This window comes from Peromyscus maniculatus, chromosome X (assembly GCF_049852395.1).
Source record: "Peromyscus maniculatus bairdii isolate BWxNUB_F1_BW_parent chromosome X, HU_Pman_BW_mat_3.1, whole genome shotgun sequence".
Lineage (NCBI taxonomy): Eukaryota > Metazoa > Chordata > Mammalia > Rodentia > Cricetidae > Peromyscus > Peromyscus maniculatus.
The window spans coordinates 11,800,645-11,825,500 of record NC_134875.1 but is presented as its reverse complement, the minus strand read 5'-3'; the positions used below and the strand labels follow the sequence as shown (position 1 = coordinate 11,825,500).

Sequence of the window (24,856 nt, the reverse complement as noted above, 5' to 3'; positions counted from 1 at the left end):
AAATTTAAAGCTGACTTTGGAGTTGGAGAATAGCTCTCTCCTTCTTTAAACTCAAGCATGTTGTTAAAAGGAAAATACAAACTCTCTGTATCATGCGAGAATAAAAGAGCCATTTTCTGCTCTGGGACAGGACAAAAGCCAAATTAATTAAGGGACTATTCTATTACTAATCTCAACTCTTTGATTCCATTCTGATTCTTTAAACTTTTCTTAAAGTATAAATTTTATATCAAAATTTACAAGATTAATATATATATATATATATATATATATATATATATATATATATATACATTTTAAACTTTGTTAAGATATGAATGGTCATATAGAGTACTAACTAATTCTAGAAAAAAGGCTTCAATTAGCTGCATATATATGTCTTTGTGTTCGAGTCTCTTATCAGTTTTCTGCAGGAAATCACGGCCAGGCCTAACATCAACTGAAGTCTCCAGGAAGAAGATGGGGCCCCACAACATCAACAATTCCACGTGGACAATAATAATATCACTGTACTGACAAACATCATCTACAGATCAGCTTTGAACTACAAGGTGCTCAGAGCAATTTTGAGATGACTAGCTGAGATGATCCAGTCTCAAAGACTACTTGAATAAGGACTTGAGATAAACCCTGAACTTTGGCATTATACACAGACTGGATAATAATGAAGGATATGGTTACCTTTCCTAGAATTTGACAATTAACCTAAAATTTTTCTTTCAGGATAAAGAAAACTTCGCCCATACCCAGCAGGAAGCAATTTTAAGAATACGACGCCCACATTTCCCAAAGAGGTGGTGGGCGGCGGGTGTTTTTTTTTTTTTTTTTTTTTGGTCTTTTTAATGGGTTTTGGGTCTGGGATAATTTTCATTATTTAGAGGGGTAGGTTACAAGTTGTTGTCAAGGGTTAGGAAAAAGGCTAAGCAAAGGAGATTAGATTTAAGGTTCTTGATTAAAAAAAAGAAAGAAAGAAAAGAAAAGAAAAAGATAATTACTAGTTTTAAATACTTTACATTATTACCAACTATTAGGATATAAAGAAATGAAAGGAGTTAGACATTACAATAGAAATTGTAGTCATATTAGATATGTTTTAAAAAATGAGCAGATGTATTTTAGACAGGTCATCTTCAAACCCTTCAGAGATCTGCCGAATATGGCATTTAAAATGTTTTAATAACTTAGAAATTTTTCTTTTTTGAGACATGTCGGCTCCTGGCAGTACCAATCTACTTCAGAGAAAATATGGGCATTGAAGAAACTGCATATGGAGTTAACTTTCATTGTGGCAAAAGTTAGCCACTGGACAACAAAGTATCCTCAAATCAACAGGACAAAAAGGACAGACAGAACACGAAACAAAGGACTACCGATTCCTGCCAAAACAAGTGTGGTTATGGCTTTATCAGAAGTCATCTTCTGAGGCCAGGACAATATGGCACCATCCCTGAAGTGGCCTTCACAATCCGGAAAAGGTACAGTGCCCTTTTCTTAGAAGGCAGCTGAACAGGCAGTGGGTCGATGGCTTCTGTTGTGCAATGGAACAGCAACTGAAAGCTCACGCCTCTCAATAGTAGACTGGCATTTAATAGAGGGATGTGGAGAAGAAGGGGATGTTGAGATGAAGCCATATATACACAGCCAAGAAGAATGGACAGCTGAATTCAAAAACCATCAACAATTTCCAGAATTTAAAATCCTGAATCATGACATGACACTAGTGGAATTCAGGTGTTTCTGGTACATGGACTGCTCTCACCCAATGTGAGGTTCAACTTTTGACCTTGTGTACAACCTACTTCACAAATGAGTCTGTCAGATACGATAAGCCTATAGGCTGAAGATGATGCCCCAACACTGCGAAGAAACCTCAGGTGACTGTCCAGGCAGCTGGCTGTTTCTGTCAACTCACAAAATTTTTGGAAGTTGCTTTTGTGCACTTCCTGTTTTTATTTTTGTTAGCTAATATTATTTCCTTCTTGGGTCTCTGAGGGAGTTGAAGATTAGTTAGTTATAGTTGAAGATTAATTAGGATAGAAAGTGAATTAGATACATTTTGGACTTACTAAAATAGGATAGATAGGGGAATTATTTTCTCTGACTTGTCGAATACAAATGGACTAGACATCGTTTAGGTATTTGTTACTTATATATATTGTATATAGTTATTGTACTTTTGTATATAGTTTTTCTTTTGTTAGTTATAACCTTTTGCCTTTTTTCTTTTTATTAAAATAGAAAAGGGGAAATATGGTGATATTTTATTTGTACTGAAATGTGATTTTAATTTTATGTTAATAAATAAAGTTGCCCTGGGGTCAGAGCTATTAGAGCCATACCAAGAGCGTGGTGGTTAGAAGAGCTAGGTAGATTTCTGTGTGTTCAGGGTACAGCCAGTATTGGAGACATACGCCTTTAAGACCTGGAGGGCGGTACTTACAGGCAGTGATGAGGCAGTCATGTAGTTGGGTTTACAACCAATGAGAAGGCAGAACAGAAAGACTATTTAAACACAGACAAACAGGAAGTAGCTCTCTCTCGGGGAAGTTAGGAGCACTGCAGGAGGTAAGATTTTATCTCTGAGCTCTGACCTCTCGGCTTTCTCTTTTACATTGGCTCTGTGTTTCTTATTTTAATAAGACGATTGGTTACATCTACACACTAGGGATTCTGTCCTTGTCCCTGACATCTCCCCCTTCTTAGTAATAATCTAAGAACCAACATCAACCAGGTTCAAATGGTCTAAAAGGAGGACTCTGAAAGAGGCTTTGCATGGAGGATTACAGAGTCCCTATCCCTCTAAAGGTTGTGAAAAGGTCCAAGAGGGAATGTCTCTCCAGACTCAAGCACCACAGGCATCCCCACAGTGTGGGAATCAATGGACCATGCAGTTTTTTTGAGGGAGCGGAAATGGATAAGCTTAAGCTACTGCACAACCACTATTCAACAGGGCATATAATCCAGGCTCTTGGGATTTTGGGGTACCATGGTCCCCAGCCTGTACAGTCCCAGCTGCACTCCAATCATGCCTTAAGTGAGCCCTTTTCCCACACACAGGTGTAACCTCCCCCGAGTGAAGGGGTCTGTGTGGGGCATCTCTTGTCAGGGGAAATTTCAACCCTGGAGTCCTGCATATCAAAGCAGTGGTAATGAACCTGGATCTGCCTGGCTGGCAGGTCTGTTATTTGGCTTTGGATGAACTGAGTGAGCCAGGAAAGTGCCCAAAGGCAAGAACCAGGAGCATGCCTACAAACAGGTCCTAGGAGGGAGGAAAGAAGGGTCGTTAGCCAAGCAGAGTTTGGAAAACTAATTCTAGAACCACCCAAGCTCCTGTTCTCCTTTTCTTTTTCTCATTTTCTAGACCTTTTTTTATCCTTTATTATGCTATCTTTGACTACCCCGGTGTGGTCTGTAAAGAAGCAACATTTCTCTTTGAGCACAGTGCAAAGGCCACCCTGTTGTAAAAAGAGGAGATTCAGGCCTTTCTTGTTCTGTAAAACTATCTCAGCCAGGGAGGAAAAAGATGACTTGAGGGCAGAAATTCCCTGTTCAAATTGGGCAATATCCTCATCTATGGACAGGTGAAGCTCAGAGTAATGTTGGTTGAAAAGGACCAGAGAGACAGTTTCTGTGCCTGTTTCCACTGCTCCAACCCCCAGAAGGACTACTTAGATGATGGCAGTAACAGGCTCATATCAAGGCAGTTGTCTCAGCACGGCTTCTCTTCCTAAAGGTCTAGGAATTGATCTGAGGAATAATAGGTTTGTCTAGGTGGAAGGGACCTAAGTGTCTTGAGTGGTGTCTCTGGTGCTACCCTGTTTGCTGTGCTACCTGCCAGCCACAGGATGTGTCAAGCTGGCCCAACATGGCTATGACCACCTGTGACACCAAGGCCAACAAGTCCAACAAGCTTTTCTGACACTTTGGATAAAAAATTCAGCACTGCCCTTGGAAACATGACCCCTACTGTCAGACTGGATTTGACAAGCAGTGTCCCTGCTCAGCCCAGAATGTGATTGATTATGGGACTTGTATACTGTGTGAAAGGTCTCAAACACAGTTTGCTGTAAAGTTCCCTCTGTCCCCCCACAGGAACTCTGAGCAGAGTGATAACAGAGCTAAAGGGCTGGTGGGGTTTGCTGTGAATGAGGACAACAGCCTTGAGGATTTGCCTGAGGGAGAGTATTTGAAACAGAAGAAGTTTCCTCAGGAGAGGGGCTATCTCTCCTGGGCAGATCAGGTATATTTACAGCTCTAACCAGGCCTTCTGGCAACCATCTGGGAGCAGAGTGTATCTCTTTTATGGCACCATTAACATGATTTAGTCTTTTGTGATGATCAGCAATGGTGTTAATGCTGAATGTTCTCCTGCCTCACATCATGAGAATCAGAAGGCTGCTCCCCCCCAGACTCCTCCCCCTGCTGGCCCCAGTGACTTTTTCCCCAAGAATGAAGAAGTAGGCAGGCACCAAGGTGGAAAGGCTCTCCCCTCCCCCCTCCATGGTCCCACAAGCTCCCCTCCCCCCAGTGCCACTAAGACCCAACCCTCCACAACAGCAAGCATCCGGCCCCATCAGCACCCCAGTCCCAGGAACCACCTCCAAGGCCAGCTCCATCCCCACCCCCATAAAGACAAACCATCACCAACATCTCCTACAATTTGAGATCCTCTACCATAACCTCCTCCAGACCGGCCTTACTCTGTTGGAGCAGAAACATGATCTCAGAGATGGACCTGTCCTGCACACCAGGCGACTTCCCATCCAGAGACAAAACGTCCCTGTCCCCTCTAGCCACCCAGGGGACTCATGGTTGCCTTGGCAAATCCCGAAAGCACCAGTAGCTACCCCAAGCCCTAGTTCCTGGCAGGCAGGGTTTGTGTTTTCAAAGGCCAAGTGTTTAAGGAAGGTACTTTTGTTTTTGTTTGGCCAGAACAGTCTCTAGGCCAGAAGGGAATTTTTCCTGTGTTGCATTTGTATCATAGGGAGAGTTACTGAGAAGTTTCTTTAGCATCCAAGTTCTTGAGGATGGCTGTTTAAGTGAAGTAGTGGGAGTGGAGAAGGAACAAAGAAATCTGTAACTGATTGTGATCAATTAATTGAGATAACTCACTACCTTCGGACCAGCCCTCTAGGAAAGCCTCCTTGGCAGGGTCTAGAGGGAAGTTAGAGACAAAATTGTTAAGAGAGGGATAAAGATGGGCAGGGGCAGACTCCTGAGGATTCCTAGGTTTAAAAGTCATGAGTGTCCCCTCTTCCATAGAGCGCAGGTTGTGATCCTAGGGACAGACAGAAGGTGCTCAGAGGATCTTAGGGCAGGTAGAGGGGGAGTAAAAGGCTTCTTTGAAGATTTTTTGTTATATTAATAAGCTCTTGTATGTTAAGGGAATGTTTATAGACCCTAAGAATGTCATTAATTTTTAAAAAAAGGCTTTAAGGTCCTTTTTCTTTACCCTAGTTCCTTGTATCTTGAGGGGCTCATTTAGGTCAGAAATGAATAATCCTGTGACGATGTTGCCTGTCCCATGGCTCGTCACTTTCTTACTTGTGTCCTCTCTGCTCTCCTCCAGGATCGCTTCCTGAACCGGGCCATTTCATGGGGATCTAACAACTTCACCAAGGCCTTTGTCTTCCTCCGGGAGACTACGTTCCAAACCTTAAGAGGTGGTTTCATCCATGTTGGGCGCCAGTAGCCTCACCTGCAGGGCTTCAACGGGTTCTCGACCACGCTAAGGAGGGAATGTGGGGACAGGAGATACAAAGGAAAAGACACCAAGTCTGGATTCTGATCAAGGTGCCACTTTATTTCCTTTTACAAGGGTTTATATAGTTCTGCAGGGTGGGGGAGCAAGAAGCTGTCATCTGCATAAGGTGGGGCAAGCTAACAGGATGTTTGTATAGGATGTTTACGGGGTGAGAGGGTCAAGGGCTCAGACTCAATGTCCTGTTGCTAGGCAACCTGACTGTAAGCTGATCTAGTTCCCTGTCTTATTGGGGGTCTGTATTTTTCTACTAGAGATTCTGTCCTTGTCCCTGACAGTATTAGTTACACTTTTTGTTGTTTGTTTGTTTTGTTGCAGTTGTTGTTGTGACAGAACAAAGGTTCTGAGAGAAAAGATTGACTGGTCTATACAATAAAGACCAAGGAGATTAATGTGTCTGATTCTAAATAGAAGAACAATAGAAATCACTAGAGCATGTAGACAAAGAAAATTTGTGTCAAAACTGCAATGGTCTTAAAGTCTGTTTTAAGTAATTTGATTATTACTTTGATTGAGATGAGGAACCAGAGGAGAATTTTGAGTAGAAGAATGATATTAGCTTGTGCATAATTTTAAGGGATAACCTGGCTGATGTGATAGGAATAGGCATTGGGAGGAATTAAGTGCAGAAGGAAGGCTGCACTAGAATAAATGTTATTATGATTCAACAGAATTGATGAGGTCTCAGGTCAGAAAAGTGGAGAAATGGTCATATTGTTTGCCTATTTTGAAGCCATATAAAATTAGTGTAGCTCCTGGACAAGATGTGAAACATTAATAAGAAATATTGATGACTCCAAGGTGTCTGGCCTTAATTATCAAAAGGGTCCTACTTTAAGTAATTAGAATATATAAGTAAAGCCTGGGAAGGTGTTTCAATGGGTAGAGCACTTACCATCAAGTCTGTCACCCTGACATCTTTCTAGATCCTACATGTTATAAGGACAGAATTGATTCCAAGAAGTTGTTCCCTGACACAAGCACTATACTACATTCAACAATTTCCCACACTAAATGAATACAAAATTAAAAATTAGAAAAAATAATACATAGGTAAGAGGGAAGAGATGATTTGGAAAGGTATTTCTGTTCCTCAATTATAAAACTGTAATTTGAGTTCTTTCATTACTATTTTATGATGAATAGGAAGGAAATTAATATGAATGCACATTAATGGAGAAGTACTGAATGCCAACAACAGGTGATTGTGATGCTATGCTCTCCTATTAGGTGCTGTTCTTCTGTACTACCTAGTATACTGCATGAATCTGTATCAGATATGAATCTGTATGTAATAAACTGATACAAAGGTTAAACAAAAGATGTAGTTGATATTCAAACCCAAAAGAGATTATCATTGCCAACATATTAAATCAAGGGATGGTTCAAAGAAAACTATTACATCCAAGGAAAACCATCTCCAGAGATTACTGTAGATCTTACCTCACATCAAAGAACCTTCTTTTGGAAATAGATGAAAACTAATACACAACTTGTCAAAATGCAGAGAATATTAATGTTGGGATGCTCAGCCCCATTTACAACACAAAACATACAACCTAAACTCTAAGGCTCAGAGAACATTTCAGAAAAAGGGGCTAGAAAGATTGTAAGAGTCAGAAGCCCAGTATGTGTGAGGCTAGATAGGGTCTTTGAGACATGACAGGAAAAAATATAATGGTGAAATCTCCACAATGTGTTTGCCTGAACAAGACGTGAATAATGACATATGATATGCCACTATGGACAGGGGAAATCCCATATGATTCACACATATGAAGCATTAATGAAGCATTAAAGGGGGCCAATGACTTATAAGAGAGAAAACCACATTTCCTTCAGCAATGACTGGTATATGTAAGTAACAACAATTAGAGAAGAGATTATGAATTTAGGAAGGAGAAAGGGAAGGAGAGGAGTTCGAGGGGCAGGGAGTGATAGGAGTATTGTAGATGCCGCACTCATGTATGAATCTCACAACAAAATTAAGACAATAAAAACTACATATGAGCAGTGACACAGTAAAAACCAACAATACATAAAATACTAATGCTGACATAGCATTCTTGATATATTATTGATTTTGAAATCAAGTTTTTGTTGCTGGAGGGCTTCTCTTCAGGTTCCACCAAACCACGCAGTCCCACAATCCACGTACAAAATAATCACTCAGACACTTATATTACTTATAAACTGTATGGCTGTGGGATGCTTCTTGCTAACTGTTCTTATATCTTAAATTAACCCATTTTTATAAATCTATACCTTGTCACGTGGCTGGTGGCTTACCAGAGTCTTTACATGCTGCTTGTCCTGGCAGTGGCTGCAGTCTCCCTCCTTCTTCCTGTTTCCCCAATTCTCCTCTCTCCTTGTCCTGCTTATACTTCCTGTCTGGTCACTGGCCATCAGTGTTTTATTTATATAGAGTGATATCCACAGAAGTTTTGATGTATCATAGTACATTTTTAATTTGTTCATGCTATCTTAAAATAGGCAAAATATACTAAAGGGATAAGAAAAGAACATACAAATACCTTTTATCGTCTTATCTTTGAAGACAGCTATGCTTCCATCATAGCAAACACATGTTATTGTCTTACTTTAATAAGTATAATGGTGCTTTCAAATCCACATCAATCCTTAGCAAGTGACAGGAAAATAATTTCAGCTTGAGATTTCATTCACATCTTTGCTCTACTGAAATAAAATAATTGCTTTGTAACTTATAGATTTTATTTGGTATTTCAAAACAGTTTAAAACTGGATTCAGGCAACTGTTCCATGAGACAGAGCCTGCCAGCATCTAACTGGACTAAGAGGTGAGTCTTTATCTACAAACCCGACTACCATAGCCCCTAGACTTTGGGGCCAGGGGCACAACCCTGTACCCGTACACCCCCACCCATTACAGTTCCAGTTTCAGGTCAGTTGGCAGGCAGACCTCCTGCAAACAGGACAGACTACCATCATCCCCAATCAGACCCTGTAACCTAAGCCCCTCCTCACCCAAATCCCATCCACCCTCTGAGACTGCAACTGAGATAGAGCCTGCCAGCACCCAATTGGACTAATAGGTCAGTTGGCAAGCAGACATCCTGCAGACACCATGTACCACCACACAGTAATATTGCAGCTACTTCCTGAGACAGAGCCCACTAGCCCTAGTTGGAATAAGAGTCGACCCCTGAGACAAAAAGTCCATCAGCATCAACTAAACCAAGAGCTCCCACTGGATCAAGAGTATCAATCAGACCAAGAGAGGCTCCCTCAGACACAGACATAGCTTGCACCAAGTGGAAAAAGAGATGGGTAGATGCCAGTACAAAAATACAGTCAACAACATAAAAACCAATATGGCTCCATCAGAAGCTACATCAGCAAGACCTGAACATCCCAACACAGAAGAAATGGAAGATATCTACTATAAAAATGACTTTAAGATGATATTAGAGATATTAAAAGAGTAAATGAAAAAATCCCTTAAAGAAATCGAGGAAAAGTCAAACAAAAAATGGTAAGAAATCAGTAAATCCCTTGAAAGCCAAGAGAAAGCAACTAAGCAAATGAGGGAAACAGTCCAAGATTTCAAATCTGAAATGGAGACAATAAAGAAGACACAAACTGAGGTAATGCTGGAAGTGGAAAATCTGAGTAAATGAACAGGAACTACAGATGCAAGTATAACCAAGAGAATACAAGAGATGTAAGATAGGATCTCTTGCATTGAAGATACAGTAGAAGAAATAGATTCATCAGTCAAAGAAAGCACTAAAACCAACAAAGTCAGGACCCACAATGTCCAGAAAGTTTGGGACACCATGAAAAGACCAAAACAAAGAATAATAGGGATAGAAGAAGGAGAAGAATACCAACTCAAAGGCACAGAAAATATATCCAAAGAAACCATAGAAGAAAACTTTTCCAACCTAAAGAAGGAAATGCCTATAAAAATACAGGAAGGTTACAGAACACTAAATAGACTGATTCCCCCAAAAAAGTCCCATCACCACATGATAATTAAAACACAAAATATACAGAATAAAGAAAAAATATAAGATATGCAAAGGAAAAAGTTCAAGTAACATATGAAGGCAGACCCATAAGAATAACACCTGATTTCTCAATGGAGACTCTAAAAGCCAGAAAGTCTTGGACAAATGTTATACAGATACTAAGACACAATGGATGCCAACCCAGACTATTATACCCATTGAAACTCTCAGTCACTCTAGACAGAGTAAACAAAATATTCCATGATAAAACCATATTTAAACAGTATCTCTCCACAAATCCAGCCATACAGAAAGCACTAGAAGGAAAAATCCAACCTAAGGAAGTTAGATACAGCCATGAAAACACAGGCAATAGATAGTCCCACACCAACAAATACCAAAGAAGGGAAAAATACAACACTACCACCAAAAAATAACAGGAATTAACAATAACTGGTCATTAAGATCCATCAATATCAATGGTCCCAGTTCACCTATAAAAAGACACATGCTAACAGAATGGATATGAAAATAAGATCCATCCATTTGCTGCATAGAAGAAACACACCTCAAGTTCAAAGACAGACACCACCTCAGAATAAAAGTCTGGGAAAAGACATTCCAATCAAATGGATTTAAGAAGCAAGATGGTGTAGCTATCCTAATATCTAATAAAATAGACATCAAACTAAAATCAACTGAAAGAGATCAGGAAGGACACTACATATTTATCACAGGGAAAATCTGACAAGATGAAGTCTCAATTCTGAATATTTATGCCCCAAATACAATGGCACCCAATATTCATAAAAGAAACATTACTAAAGCTTAAATTACACATCAAATCCCATACACTAGTAGTGGGAGACTTCAACACCCCATTCTCACCAATGGACAGGTCTGCCAGACATAAACTTAACAGAGAAATAAGGGAACTAACAGACATTATGACTCAAATAGACTTCATAGATATCTACAGAATATTCCACCCTAACACAAAAGAATATACCTTCTTTTCAGCACCCCATGGAGCCTTCTCCAAAATCGACCACATACTTGGTCACAAAGCAAATCTCAACTGATACAAAAAAAAAATTGAAATAACCTCCTGTGTCTTATCAGACCACCATGGCTTAAAGTTAGACTTCAACAACAACAAAAATTACAGAAATCATACAATCAAATGGAAACTAAATAATGCCCAAATAAATCACCAATGGGTAAAGGAAGAATAAGAAAGAAATTAAAGATTTCCTAGAATTGAATGAAAACAAATGTACAACATACCTAAACTTATGGGACAATATGAAAGCAGTGCTAAGAGGAAAACTCATAGCACTAAATGTGCACATAAAGAAGTTGGAGAAATCTGACACTAGTGACTTAACAGCACACCTGAAAGCTCTAGAACAAGAAGAAGCAAACTCACCCAAGGAGAAACAGGTGCTAGGAAATAATCAAATTGAGGGCTGAAATAAAAAAAAAATAAAAACAAAGAGAACAATATGAAGAATCAATGAAACAAAGATTACTTCTTTGAGGAAATCAACAAGATAGAAAAGCCCTTATCTAAATTAACCAAAAAGCAGAGATAGAGCATCCAAATTAACAAAATCAGAAATGAAAAGGGGGACATAACAACTGACAATGAGGAAATCCAGAGAATCATCATGTCATATTTAAAAAACCTGTACTCCACAAAATTGGAAAATCTGAAAGGAATGGAAGATTTTCTGGATAGGTATCCCATACCAAAGGTAAATCAAGACCACATAAACTATTTAAATAGACCAATAACACCTAAGGAAATAGAAAAGGTCATTAAAAGTCTCCCAACCAAAAAAAGCCCAGGACCAGATATTTTCAGCGCAGAATTCTACCAGATTTTCAAAGAAGAACTAATACCAATACTCTTCAAATTGTTCCACACCATAGAAACAGAATGGACATTACCAAATTATTGTTATGAGGCTACAGTTACCCTGATACCCAAACCACACAAAGATGCAGCAAAGAAAGAGAACTGCAGTCCAGTCTCCCTCATGAATATTGATGCAAAAATACTCAATAAAATACTGGCTAACGGAATCCAGGAACACATCAAAACAATTATCCACCATGACCAAGTAGGCTTCTGTGGTGGTATTGTGGTCCCCAAAATATTGTGCACCCTAATAAATTAATCTAGAGTCAGACAACAGACAGCAACTAGATACAGAGTCTAGAAAATGGTGGCACTCATACCTTTAATCCTAGCATTCCAGAAACAGAAATCCCTCCATCTCTGTGAGTTCAAGGCCACATTGGAAAAGCATGGCATAGTGACACATGCCTTTAATCCCAAGAAGTGAGCCTTTAATCCCAGGGAGTGATGGCAAAAAGAGAAAGATATATAAGGCGTGAAGACCAGAAACTAGAAGCATTTAGTTGGTTCAGCTTTTAGGTTTTAAGCAGCACAGTTCAGCAGTGAACCATTGGGATTAGGACACAGAAGTTTCCAGTCTGAGGAAACATGACCAGCAGGAGATCCGATGAGGTGAGGGTAGCTGTGGCTTTTTTTGTTTCTCTGATCTTCCAGTATTCACTCCAATAAATGGCCTCTGGTTTGATTTTATTAATAAGACTCTCTATGATTCCTGCTACAGGCTTCATCACAGGGATGCAAGGATGGTTCAACATATGAAAATCTGTCAATGTAATACACCATATAAACAAACTGAAAGAAAAAATCCACGTGATCATCTCATTTGATGCTGAAAAAGCCTTTGATAAAATCCAAAACCCCTTCATGATAAAGGTCTTGGAGAGATCAGGGATACAAGGAACATACCTAAACATAATAAAGGCAATTAAAGCAAGCTGACAGCAGACAGCCAATATCAAATTAAATGGAGAGAAACTCAAAGCAATTCCACTAAAATCAGGAACAAGACAAGGCTGTCCACTGTCCCCATACTTATTCCATATAGTACTTGAAGTTCTAGGTAGAGCAATAAGAAAATAAAAGGAAATCAAGGGGTTACAAATTGGAAAGGAAGAAGTCAAACTTTCATTATTTGCAGGCAATATGATAGTATACATAAGTGACCCCAAAAATTCTACCAGGGAACTCTTACAGCTGATAAACTCCTTCAGTAAAGTGGCAGGATACAAGATTAACTCAAGTAGACCTCCTATATACTAATGAAAAAGGGGCTAAGAAAGAAATCAGAGAAACATGACCCTTTACAATAGCCATGAATAATATAAAATACCTTGAGGTAACTCTAACTAAGCAAGTGAAAGACCTGTATGGCAAGAACTTTAAGTCTCTGAAGAAAGAAATTAAAGAAGATACCAGAAAATGGAAAGATCCCCCATGCTCATGAATAGGCAGGACTAATATAGTAAAAATGGCAATTTTACCAAAAGCAATCTACAGATTCAATGCAATCCCCATCAAAATCACAACACAATTCTTCAAAGACCTGGAAAGAACAATACTTAACTCTATATAGAAAAACAAACAAACAAAAAAAAACTAGGATAGCTAAAAGAATCCTGTATAATAAAGTAACCTCTGGAGGCATCATGATCCCTGACCTCAAGCTCTACGATAGAGCTATAGTAATAAAAACAGCTTGCTATTGGCATAAAAACCAACATGTAGACCAATGGAATCAAACTGACATTTATCTACACACCGATGAACATATTATTTTTGACAAAGAAGCCAAAAACTGTACCATGAAAAAATGAAAGCACCTTCAACAAATGGTGTTGGCATAAGTAGATGTCAACATGCAGAAGAATGCAAATAGATCCATATCTGTTGTCATGCACAAAACTCAAGTCCAAGTGGATCAAAGACCTCAACATAAATCCAGTTATACTGAACTTGATAGAAGAGAAAGTAGGAAGTAGTCTAGAATGATTTGGCACAGAAGGCCACTTTCTGAATATAACACCAGTAGCACAGACACTGAGAGCGACAATTAATAAATGGGACCTCCTGAAACTGAGAAGCTTTTGTAGAGCAAAGGACTCAGTCAATAAGACCAAATGACAGCCTACACAATAGGAAAAGATCTTCACCAACCCCACATCTGAAAGAGGGCTGATCTCCAAAATATATAAAGAACTCAAAAAGCTAGACATCAAAATACTGAACAATTAAAAAATGGTCTACAGAGCTTAACAGAGAATTCTCAATAGAAGAATCTCAAATGGCTGAAAGACATTTAAGGAATTGCTCAACATCCATAGTCATTGGGGAAATGCAAATCAAAACAACTCTGAGATACCATCTTACACCTGTCAGAATGGCTAACATCAAAAACACTGAAGACACCTTATGCTGGAGAGGATGTGCAGCAAGGGAAACTCTCCTCCACTGTTGGTGGGAATGCAAACTTTTACAGCCACTCTGTAAATCAGTATGGCAGTTTCTCAGAAAATTGGGAATAATTCTTCCTCAAGACCCAGTTATACCACTTTTGGTCATATACCCAAGGAATGCTCAATCTTACTACAAGGACACATGCTTAACTATGTTCATATCAGCATTATTCGTAATAGCAAGAACCTGGAAACAACTGAGATGCCCCTCAACTGTAGAATGGATAAAGAAAATATGACACATATACACACTGGAGTACTACTCAGTGGTAAAAAAAAAATGATATCATGAAATTTGCAGGCAAATAGATGGATCTAAAAAATATCATCTTGAGTGAGGTAACCCAGACTCAGAAGGACACACATAGTATGTACTCACTCATAAGTGGATACTAAATGGGAGGAAAGGGATGGCCAGACTGCAACCCACAACTCCAGAGACCCTAGCTAACAGGAAAAGACCCTAGGATGGACACTTGGATGACCCATTGTAGGAGAAGTGGATGAGATGTACATTAGTGGACTGGGTGCGGGAGGTGGCACAGGTCGGGGAGTGGGGGATGAGAACATAGGGAAATGGGAGGGTCAAGCTGGATTAGGGACAGAGTGGGAGGGCAGGGAGGAAGATACCATGATAGATGAGGACATCATAGGAATAGGTAGAGGCAGGGTACCGGGGAAGCCCTCGGGAACCCACAAGGTTGACCCCACCTTGGTCTGCTAGCAGTGGTCCAGAGAGTGCCTGGACTGGTCTACTCTGGAGACCAACCTAGCAAATAACCTAGCTGTCATCATAGAGCCTTTGACCAGTGACAGATGGAGGCAGATACAGAGATCCATGGCCAGGCACCAGGCTGCATTCCGGGAATCCAATTGATGAGAGACCAGCTGATGACAGAGGAGAGATATTGCAGGCGAGGGATGTTGAGATCATAATGGGAGGTTGTGCAGAGATGACTGGCCACATTAGTGGAAGCCCATGAACTGTGGACTGGTGGCTATGGAGCCCCAATGGGACTGGATTACGCCCTCTGGAGACGGAAGACTGTTGTTTGGCTCAAACTTTTTGGGGGGCACCCAGGCAGGGGGATTGTGATCTGTCCCTGGTGAATGAGCAGGCTTCTGGGAATCCAGTGCCTGTGGTGTGATGCCTTGCACAGCCTTGGTGCAGTGGGAAGGGACTTGGACCCGCCTAAGCTCAGTGTGCTGGGCTCTGCTGACTCCCCATGGAAGACCTCGATTTGGGGGATGTGGGGTGGCTGGGGGTGGGGTGAGGGAAGAGGGGGGATCTGTGGATAGCATGAGGAATGTAGCAGGAATCTTAAAAGTTCTTATTAATAAAATCAAACCTGAGGCCAGTTATTGGGGTCCATGCTGGTAGATCAGAGAGACAGAACAAGCCATAGCTATCTCACCTCGCCGGATCCTCAGCTGGTCCTGTTTTCTCAGACTGGAAGCTTCTGTGTCCTCATCCCAATGGCTATCAGCTGAACTACTGCTCAAGAGCCTGAATGCTTAACCAGCCAAAATCTTCTAGTTTCTGGTCCTCACGCCTTATATATCTTTTTGCTTTCTACCACCACTCCCTGGGATTAAAGGCTGGCTTTCTGGGATTAAAGGCGTGTCACCATGCTTGGCTATTTCCAATGTGGCCTTGAACTCACAGAGATCCAGAGAGATTTCTATCTCTGGAATGCTAGGATTAAAGGTGTGAGTGTCACCATTTTCTAGCTTTGTATTTAGTGGCTGTCTGTTCTCTGACCCCAGATAAATTTAGTAGAGTACACAATATTTTGGGGAACACAATACCACCACATTTCCTCTCTTTTAAGAATTCTGCTACATCTGGCGCCCAACGTTCGTGTTACGAATTCATGAAAAAGCTGTTTGCCTGTGGCCTTGTGAGTCCCAGCTCAGGTCCAAGCTACACTTAGCCGGTTGTGGTGGTGCATACCGGGTGGATTTGCTGAAGGAGGCAGAGGCAGGAGGATCCCGAGTTTGAGGCCGGCCTAAGAGGCTTGGGAGAAGCTTCGGCCCGGACTGAACTACAAACAGTGGTGGGACCATGGAAGCAGTGGCTACTGCTCCACATTGCCAGCTCCTTCTCATCATGTTGGTGACTGCGGTGATGCTGCTACCTGGGACGAAGGGTTTACTGCTGCTGGTTCAGAGAAGAATTGCCAGGACCATCGTGTTACAAGAAAGCATTGGCAAAGGTCAGTTTGGAAAAGTTTGGCAAGACAAATGGTGGGGAGAGATTGTTGTGAAGATTTTCTGTTCTAGGGAAGAATGTTCATGGTTCCGAGAGACAGACATTTATCAGACTATGATTGCTCCAAACCACAGAGGAGGCAAAAAAAAAAATCTGCAGAAAACCATGACCATGCCTAACAGTGACTTTGAAATCTTCAAAAAGATGACAGGATCCTACAACGATGATTCTACATGGACTATGATAAAGCTATTAAGCAGATTAACACCATGGAAAAATCGACTTTGGACTACAAACTGGTCAGAACAATTTCAAGAGGACTAGTTGAGATGATCTAGCCTGACAGACTACTCAAATAAGGACTTGAAACAAGCCCTGAACTTTCCTATTATGTAGAGACTGGACAAACGATACAGGACTTGATGATTAACCCCAAAATTTTCTTTTCAAGATTCCCTAAAGATATCTCCACCCCTAGAAAGAAAAAAGAAAAAGAGAATATAGATATGAGATAGATCATCGAATCTACTCTGAGAAAAAAGATAAAGAAATAATAGGATAAATAGGTAGATCACTGAATCTACACTGAAGAAAAAGGGGAAGATATAAAAATGACAAAAGGTAGACTAATGAATCTATTATGAAAAGAAAAAAGAGAAAATATGGATATGATAAGATAAAAAGGGAGATTATGGAATCTACTTTTAAAAAGGAACTACTTGTTTTAAATAAGTAGTGAAAATTTTTTGGTCTGAGTTTATCAGATGTTACTGGACTGGACATTGTTAATATATATAATGGAGTTTTTTATCTGAATCTGTCAAATGTTAATGGACTAGACATTGTTAATGTAATCTTGACTGTATATTGCATATACTGATTGAAGATAGTTTTTCTTGTATTAGTCATAAGCTTTTTTAATTTTAGACAAAAAGAGAGGAAATGTGGTGGTATTGTGTTCCCCAAAATATTGTGTACTCTACTAAATTTATCTGAGGTCAGAGAACAGACAGCCACTAAATACAAAGGCTAGAAAATGGTGGCACTCACACCTTTAATCCTAGCATTCCAGAGACAGAAATCCCTCTGGATCTCTGTGAGTTCAAGGCCACATTGGAAATAGCCAAGCATGGTGACACACGCCTTTAATCCCAGAAAGCCAGCCTTTAATCCCAGGGAGTGGTGGTAGAAAACAGAAAGATATATAAGGCATGAGGACCAGAAACTAGAAGCTTTTGGTTGGTTAAGTATTTGGCTGGCTAAGCATGTGGCTGGTTAAGCTTCAGGCTTTCGAGCAGCACAATTCAGCTGAGACCCATTCCGGATGAGGACTCAGAGGCCTCCAGTCTGAGGAGACAAGACCAAAAGAGGATCCGGCGAGGTGAGATAGCTGTGGCTTGTTCTGTCTCTCTGACCTTCCAGAATTCACCCCAATAACTGGCCTCGGGTTTGATTTTATTAATAAGAACTTTTAAGAATCCTGCTACAGAGGAGTGAGTAGAAAAAGTCCTAATAAATAAATAAAATAAAAAAGTAAAATAAAACTGGATTCAGCACCACAGATCCAAGTCTTATACATGCCACATCCCTTACCATACACAATGTACAATACAATCTGTACTTTTGTTAATTTTGTTAATAGTGTTTCTTGGCTTACAGGAAAAATGATATGACTTATAAATAAAAATGTCCATTTCTTTTTATCCCATGTATGTATGTATGTATGTGTGTATGTATATGTGTGTGGGTATAGCTAGATAGATAGAGAGAGAGAGAGATAGAGAGAGAGATAGATAGATAGAGATAGACACATATATACAAGTATGTGTGTATGTGTTAGATTCCCTCAAGGTTTGAACCATAGGTAAGAAATATACTGAATAAGATGATGTAAATAATAATGACAGAGATACTGATGGAAAATTGGAGATACTGAATGGACATTGACATGCTATGTGCTGAGCATTGTGCTGTTGTAGTTAAATGTACATAATAACCTAGTCAAGTTGATGAAATTTCTTAACTTAGAGCTGACCTTCATTCCTCTGTGTATGATGAATAGGTAGAAATTAGAAGCAATCATCATTACACTGGGCCAACCAAAGAACAAGCAAGGTGATATTGAGAAACAGATAAACATAACTAAAGTTTTCATTTGAAGAATAACTTAGAAACTAGGAGACTTGAAAGTACCAAGCTGTCGATAAGTCATTCTTTGAGATAATTGTAAAATGAACACTATTACCTGGAAAAAATATTTTAACAAATTTGGAAAAGAATAAATGAAATTGATTAAATTCCAATGTTATAATAGAATGATTTTTATCTTAACTGTATGGGTATTCATGAATAAGACTTGCACAAAGATCAAAAATAGAAAGCGTTTCTTCTAGAATTAGGAGACATGGTGTATATATTCATGTTGTCATTTTATGTAAATTTATCTCATATTTTTTATGATAGATATTCATGAACTTCAAAGATACAAAGTATGGACAAAAACAAAATATAGTTTAGAATTTCAAGTTTTAGTGTATAGGTTGAAATGTATTCTGTCCAAATTTGCAAAAGATAGTGCCAATCCCCAGTATCTCAGATTGTTACTTTATCCAAATTGGGCGTTTATATGGGTAACCAAATAAAGATGTATATGTACAAATTATATATGTATTCATCTTTAAAACCTTTTCCAAGAAATCATGACACTTGAAATTAAAAGTTGAACGAGGCAATCCAGACCCCAAAAGACAAATGCTATGTTTGCTCTTATTTGTGGATTCTATTATCCATCTCTAGATTTTAGTATAACTTTAAGAAATTTAATAACTCAGAAATTCAGAATGCAGGAAGGAGAGAAGCTCTAGAGATGGTGCTATGAATGGGGGTAATGAAAAAAAATAGGAAGGATATTTAACAAGGAAAGGTTCCAGAAGATACCACTCATCAATGAAGAGCTATAGGCAATCAATGGCTGATAAGAGATCAAATCAAAATTCTGCTCTTTCCTAGAGAAAGGTCATGCCCATATCCAAGCAAAAGTGATCTAGGAGCAAGCTAAATGGATTCAATAGATTGTATATACATGAAAGTGTGTATGTGTGTGTGTGTGTGTGTGTGTGTGTGTGAGAGAGAGAGAGAGAGAGAGAGAGAGAGAGAGAGAGAGAGAGAGAGAATGCCCACATGTATAGTATAAGAATAATAATCAAATAAGGATAGATAATGAATTTGGGTGGTGGCTGGGGGGACATGGGAGTGATTGAGGGTAGGGAGATGGAGGAGAGTGATGTGGATGTAGTATGCATGTATGAAATCTGAAAATAAAAGAAACTCATGCCCCAAATTTGGAAAATACACATTCATTGAAATCATTATTAATTTTCCAAATTTAACGTGGTATAAAGTAATACATATACTTTAATAAATATATAACAGAGAATATAACCTTTCTCCAATGGTACCTATTTCCAGAATAAAGATAATCAAGCATTCATACAATTGCCTCCACTCTCTCCTTTCAAAACACAATGTGTAAAGTTCTAATACTAACAGAGACTAGTAAGTATTATATGAGACCCAGACTAGAAAGATCTGAAATCAGATTACAAGTACAAAATATAAACACCAGTTAAGAAAACAATATAATGAGAACACATTCCTTTATAGAAAGTATAAAACTCCATGTGGCATAAAAATGGAAAGAGGACTATTGGAGATTGAAAGAGTATTAGTCACAGTTCTTTAAAGAAACAGAACTCGTGATGACCACAAGGCAAGTCACTCTTGTTTACACTGGGCCAAGCAGTAGAAGTCCTGCCACACCTCTGCCTAAGAGGCCCATCTCTACTAAAACAGAGCAAAAACCCACTGATGTCAAAAGGATGACTGCTAAGTCTGCACCAGCTGACTTGAGTCACTCAAAGACCATCTGAACCAGTTCTGTGAAGAGAAACACCACTCCCAGTGGGGCAGCAACCCCAGGAGGGACTATTTCCACTGGAATCAAGCCCACATCTGTACTTTCCCTGCCTTCTGTGGCTGTTTTTGTGGACAAGAAGCTTACCTCGGCTAAGCCTAGTTCCTCTGCTCCCAGGCTGAACTACCTGACCACCACTGCCTCTGCCACTGATCTGAAGAATGTTCTCTCCAAGACTGGCTCTACAGAAAATATCAAGCACCAGCCTGGAGGAGGCCGGGTTCAAATTCAGAACAAGAAAGTGGACATCTCCAAGGTATCCTCAAAGTGTGGGTCCAAAGCTAATATCAAATACAAGCCTAGAGGAGGAGATGCCAAGATTGAAAGTCAGAAGTTGTACTTCAAGGAGAAAGCCCAGGTCAAAGGTGGATCCCTCAATAATGTGGGCCACCTGCCTGCAGGAGGTGTCATGAAGATTGAGGGCAGTGGCAGTGAGGCCCCTCCGTGTCCTGGTCTCCCTGCTGGAGAGGACCCAGCTATACCTGAGGCTGCTCTTGAAGCTGGTGCCCCTGCTTCAGTCAGTGGCCTCAGTGGCCACATCACTCTGTCAGGGGTGGTTACCAAAGGGAGCCCCAGACCTTGGACAGCCAGCTCCAGGAGACAAATTGAAACCTACTGGCTGATATTCCAGGAAAATGCCAGGGCCCTCACAGACCATGGGGTCGACATTATCTCCTGGCCTCCCCACTTCCCCGGCTGCCCAAGCTTGGGATTCTGGGCCTTGGGCTCCCTTTCCCCGGCTGTCTATTAGACTTGTAAGCTCTTGGGTGCTGGGCAGCCCCTTAGGCCTTATTCCCTCCTGCTTAGCTTGCTCAAGGCTCTGCTACCTTCATCTCCTTCCACCCTCTTTCAGCCCACCACGGCACCACTGTTCCATGGAGAGAGTTGGGGCAGGGATGGGAGTCTAATGGGATCTCTGTGGGACCTAAGGGTGGGGTGCTGGATTCCAAGAAACTGACAAACCCTCCCTCTCTTCCCCGGTTCAACCTGGAGGGACTAGTAGAGGTGAACTCCAGGTTGTGACCAGCACTGACAGAATCCCCTGGCACCTAAACCATTGCATCTCCTTGACCCCACAGAGGAAGCCACCCTGTAGGTGGTATCAGGCCCTTTTGCTGCCCTGCTTCAAGTTAATCAGGAGTCCATTGCCCTTGTCCCCACTGCTAACACTTGAATAGCTGCTGTATCGTTTTTGTTTTTTCTTGTTTTAGTCTTGTTTTTCCCTCCCAGTAACCCATGAACTGGTGGTATAGTTTGCAGGTTGAAGCCATGTCTAAAGAGAGTTCACAGTAGGTGATGAAGGAAGCAAGGGGGAGGTCCTGAGTTTCCACTGAGGAGGCTGTCAGTTATTGGGGGCTGCCCTACTCTGGGCCGCTTGGGGCCAGCCCAGTGAGAAGAAAAGTGAGAAGTGGAGCTGCTGCCTAGTCAGCAGTTAGACAGCTGGGGGGGGGGCAGTGTGACTGGTTGTGCTGGCATTGTGTATACTGCTTTCTTTTTTCCAAACAAGAGGCTGGTTTTGGCATCTGTCTCTTTCCTCAGGATCTGGTGGTCAACATGTGATACGAAACCAGGGCTAGAGAAACAGAAATGATGGTCAGAATCCCTGACCTGCACTTGCAGGCAAAGGTACCTAAACGTTCATGTCCAGGGGAGCCTGAGCTGTCCAGAATGCATGTGAACAGTGGGGAATCAGGTGGAAATTTTAAACTAGAATGCATGAGACCTGGTGTGACTGGAGAGGAGCAGGAGAGGCCAGGCCAGTCATGGTGGTGCAGCCATCCCAGCATGGTCTATTTATGGGTGGGATGGCTGCAGTGCTGGGAATATCCTGGGAATTGTATCAACACAAGATTCTTATTGCACTTGTCTTCTTTGTATTAAAGTTTGCATGGTTTCTAATAATGGAGTCAAACCTTAAAAAAAAGATATATAGAAATGATAGAATAGAGGGTAGATTATTGAATCTACTTTGAAAAATAAAGAGAAGATATAGATACAATATAGATAAAAAGATAGATTATTGAATCTACTTTTTAAAAGACAGTTACTAGTTTTAAATACTTTACATTGGATTGGATTTTTGTATATTGTATTCAAATTATATATATTGAGATTGAGATTGTTAGAAAATGCTGTACATATATTTCAAATCTTGTAGGATATTGTACTTATACAGTTCATTTAACAATGTAATGCAAATTGCTAATCCTTGAATGTTATTATTACCAACTATTAGGACAAAAAGGAATGAAAGTTAGTAGTTAGACATTACAATTGAACTTGTAGTCATATTAGGTATGTTTTCAAGGTTGAGCAGAGATGGTCATCTTCAAACCCTTCAGAAATCTACAGAATATGGCATTTAAAATGTTTTAATAACTTAGATTTTTCTTCTTTTTTTATGACTATGAGACATGTTGGCTCCTGGCAGCACGAATCTAATTCAGAGAAGATTTGGGCATTGGAGAATCTGCATATGTAGTTAACTTTCATTGTGGCAAAAGTTAGCCACTGAACAACAAAGTATCCTTGAATTGACGGCTGACAAACAGGACAAAATGGACAGACAGGACACGATACAAAGGATTACCGATTCTTGCCAAGACAAGTGTGGTTATGGCCTCAGCAATGGGCATCCTCTGAGGCCAGGACAATATGGCACCATTGCTGAAGTGGCCTTCACAATCCACAAAAGGTACAGTGCCCCTTTCTTTGAAGGCAGCTGAACAGGCAGTAGACCAATGGCTTTTGATGTCAGTAGAACAATTGCTGAAACAGTTATTGTTGAAAGAGTAACTAAGCTGATGGAGTCTAACATCTCAATGGCAGACTGGTATTTAATAAAAGAAGTGAATCCACCCATAAGCCAAGAAGAATGGACAGCTGAATTCCAAAAACATCAGTAATTTCCAGAATTTAAAATTCTGAATCATGATAGGACACTAGTGTTTCTGGTGCATGGAATACTCTCACCAAATGTGAGTTTGAACAATAGGCCTTGTGTATATCCTACTTCATAAATGAGTCTGTTAGATATACTAAGCCTATAGGCTGAAGATGATGCCCCAACATTGTGGCAAAACCTCGGGTGACTGTCCAGGCAGCTGGCTGTTTCTTTCAACTCACATTTTTTTTTTGGAAGTTGCTTGCTTGCACTTTCTGTTTTATTAGGTAATATTATTTTCTTCTTGGTTCTCTGAGGGAGTTGAAGATTAGATAGTTATGGTTATAGTTATACTTAAAGATTAGATAGTTATAGTTATAGTTAAAAATTAGTACTTATAGTAATTTTCCTTGTTAAGAATTTTAGAAAAGAAACTCACTAAAGAGGTGTAAGTGTATAAATTTGAAAGACATTATAAGATAGTTCTCTTTTAATAATACAAGTTAGGAGAGAAAGTAAACCAGGTACATTTTGGACTTACCAAAATAGGATATATAATGGAATATTTTCTCTGAGTTCGTCAAATGCAAATGGACTAGACATTGTTTAGGTATTTATTATATATATATATATATATATTATACAGTTATTGTAATTATTGTACATAGTATTTCTTATATTAGTTATAACTTTTTTCTCTTTTTTCTTTTTATTAGAATAATAGGGGGAAATGTGATATTTTAATTGTGTGGAAATGTGATTTTATTTGTATGTTAATAAATTAAGTTTGCCTGGAGGTCAGAGGTCATTAGCAAGCCAGGAATAGAAGTCAGGTGGTGGTAGCCCATGCTGATCACATGGCAGGCAGAGTCTCTGTGTGGTCAAAGACACAGCCATACTTGGTGACCCTTGAGTCTTTAATCCAAACCAACCATAGAAACCAGGAGGTCTGTATAGACAGACAATGACGAGGAAGTCATATGGCTGGACTTAGAGCCAATGAGAAGGCAGAACAGAAAAGGAATTAAACACGACACACAGGAAAAAGATCAGGATGGCAGCACATGGTAAGATAAAAGTAGTCTTAGTTCTTTGCTAATGCTCTGATCTCTTGGGCTTTTAACTCTGTATTTGACTCTGTGTTTCTTATTTAATAAGACTGTTTAGAATTTCATCTGCAAGAACTGATAGAATAATTATATGCATTTAAAAGGGAATTTGTTAGAATTGATTAGAAGTGAATTGGTCATATTTTACAAGATATGACCCAGGAAGTCCAACAATGATTCTCTCACTCTGGAAAGACTATGAACCTGGTAGTTTCTCATTCCAGAGACTGAATTTCTCAGCATCTCCTCAGTTCCAATGTGGTGCTGAAGCTCTGGAGGACTCATAGATACCTGTTTGTTTTCAGTCTAAATCAGAATCCTGAAAATGTGAAGGGAGTGCTGCAGCAAGAGGATACATGAATTGTAAGCAAAAGGATACTTCTTGTACATCCTTTTTTTTCCGACTGCCAATAGAAAATATTGTTCCATTGGAGTGGATATTTTCCTTCAAATTATCTGATCAAGAAAGTTTATCACAGCCAGGCGGTGGTGGCTCACGCCTTTAATCCCAGCACTCGGGAGGCAGAGGCAGGTGGATCTCTGTGAGT

At 40.0% G+C, this 24,856-nt stretch overlaps 1 pseudogene; it reads left to right on the top strand.

Annotated features, from left to right (window-relative positions):
* The first annotated feature begins 20,100 nt into the window (after positions 1 to 20,100).
* On the top strand, positions 20,101 to 20,924 carry LOC121825801 (microtubule-associated protein 4 pseudogene; annotated as a pseudogene).
* Positions 20,925 to 24,856: the final 3,932 nt, after the last annotated feature.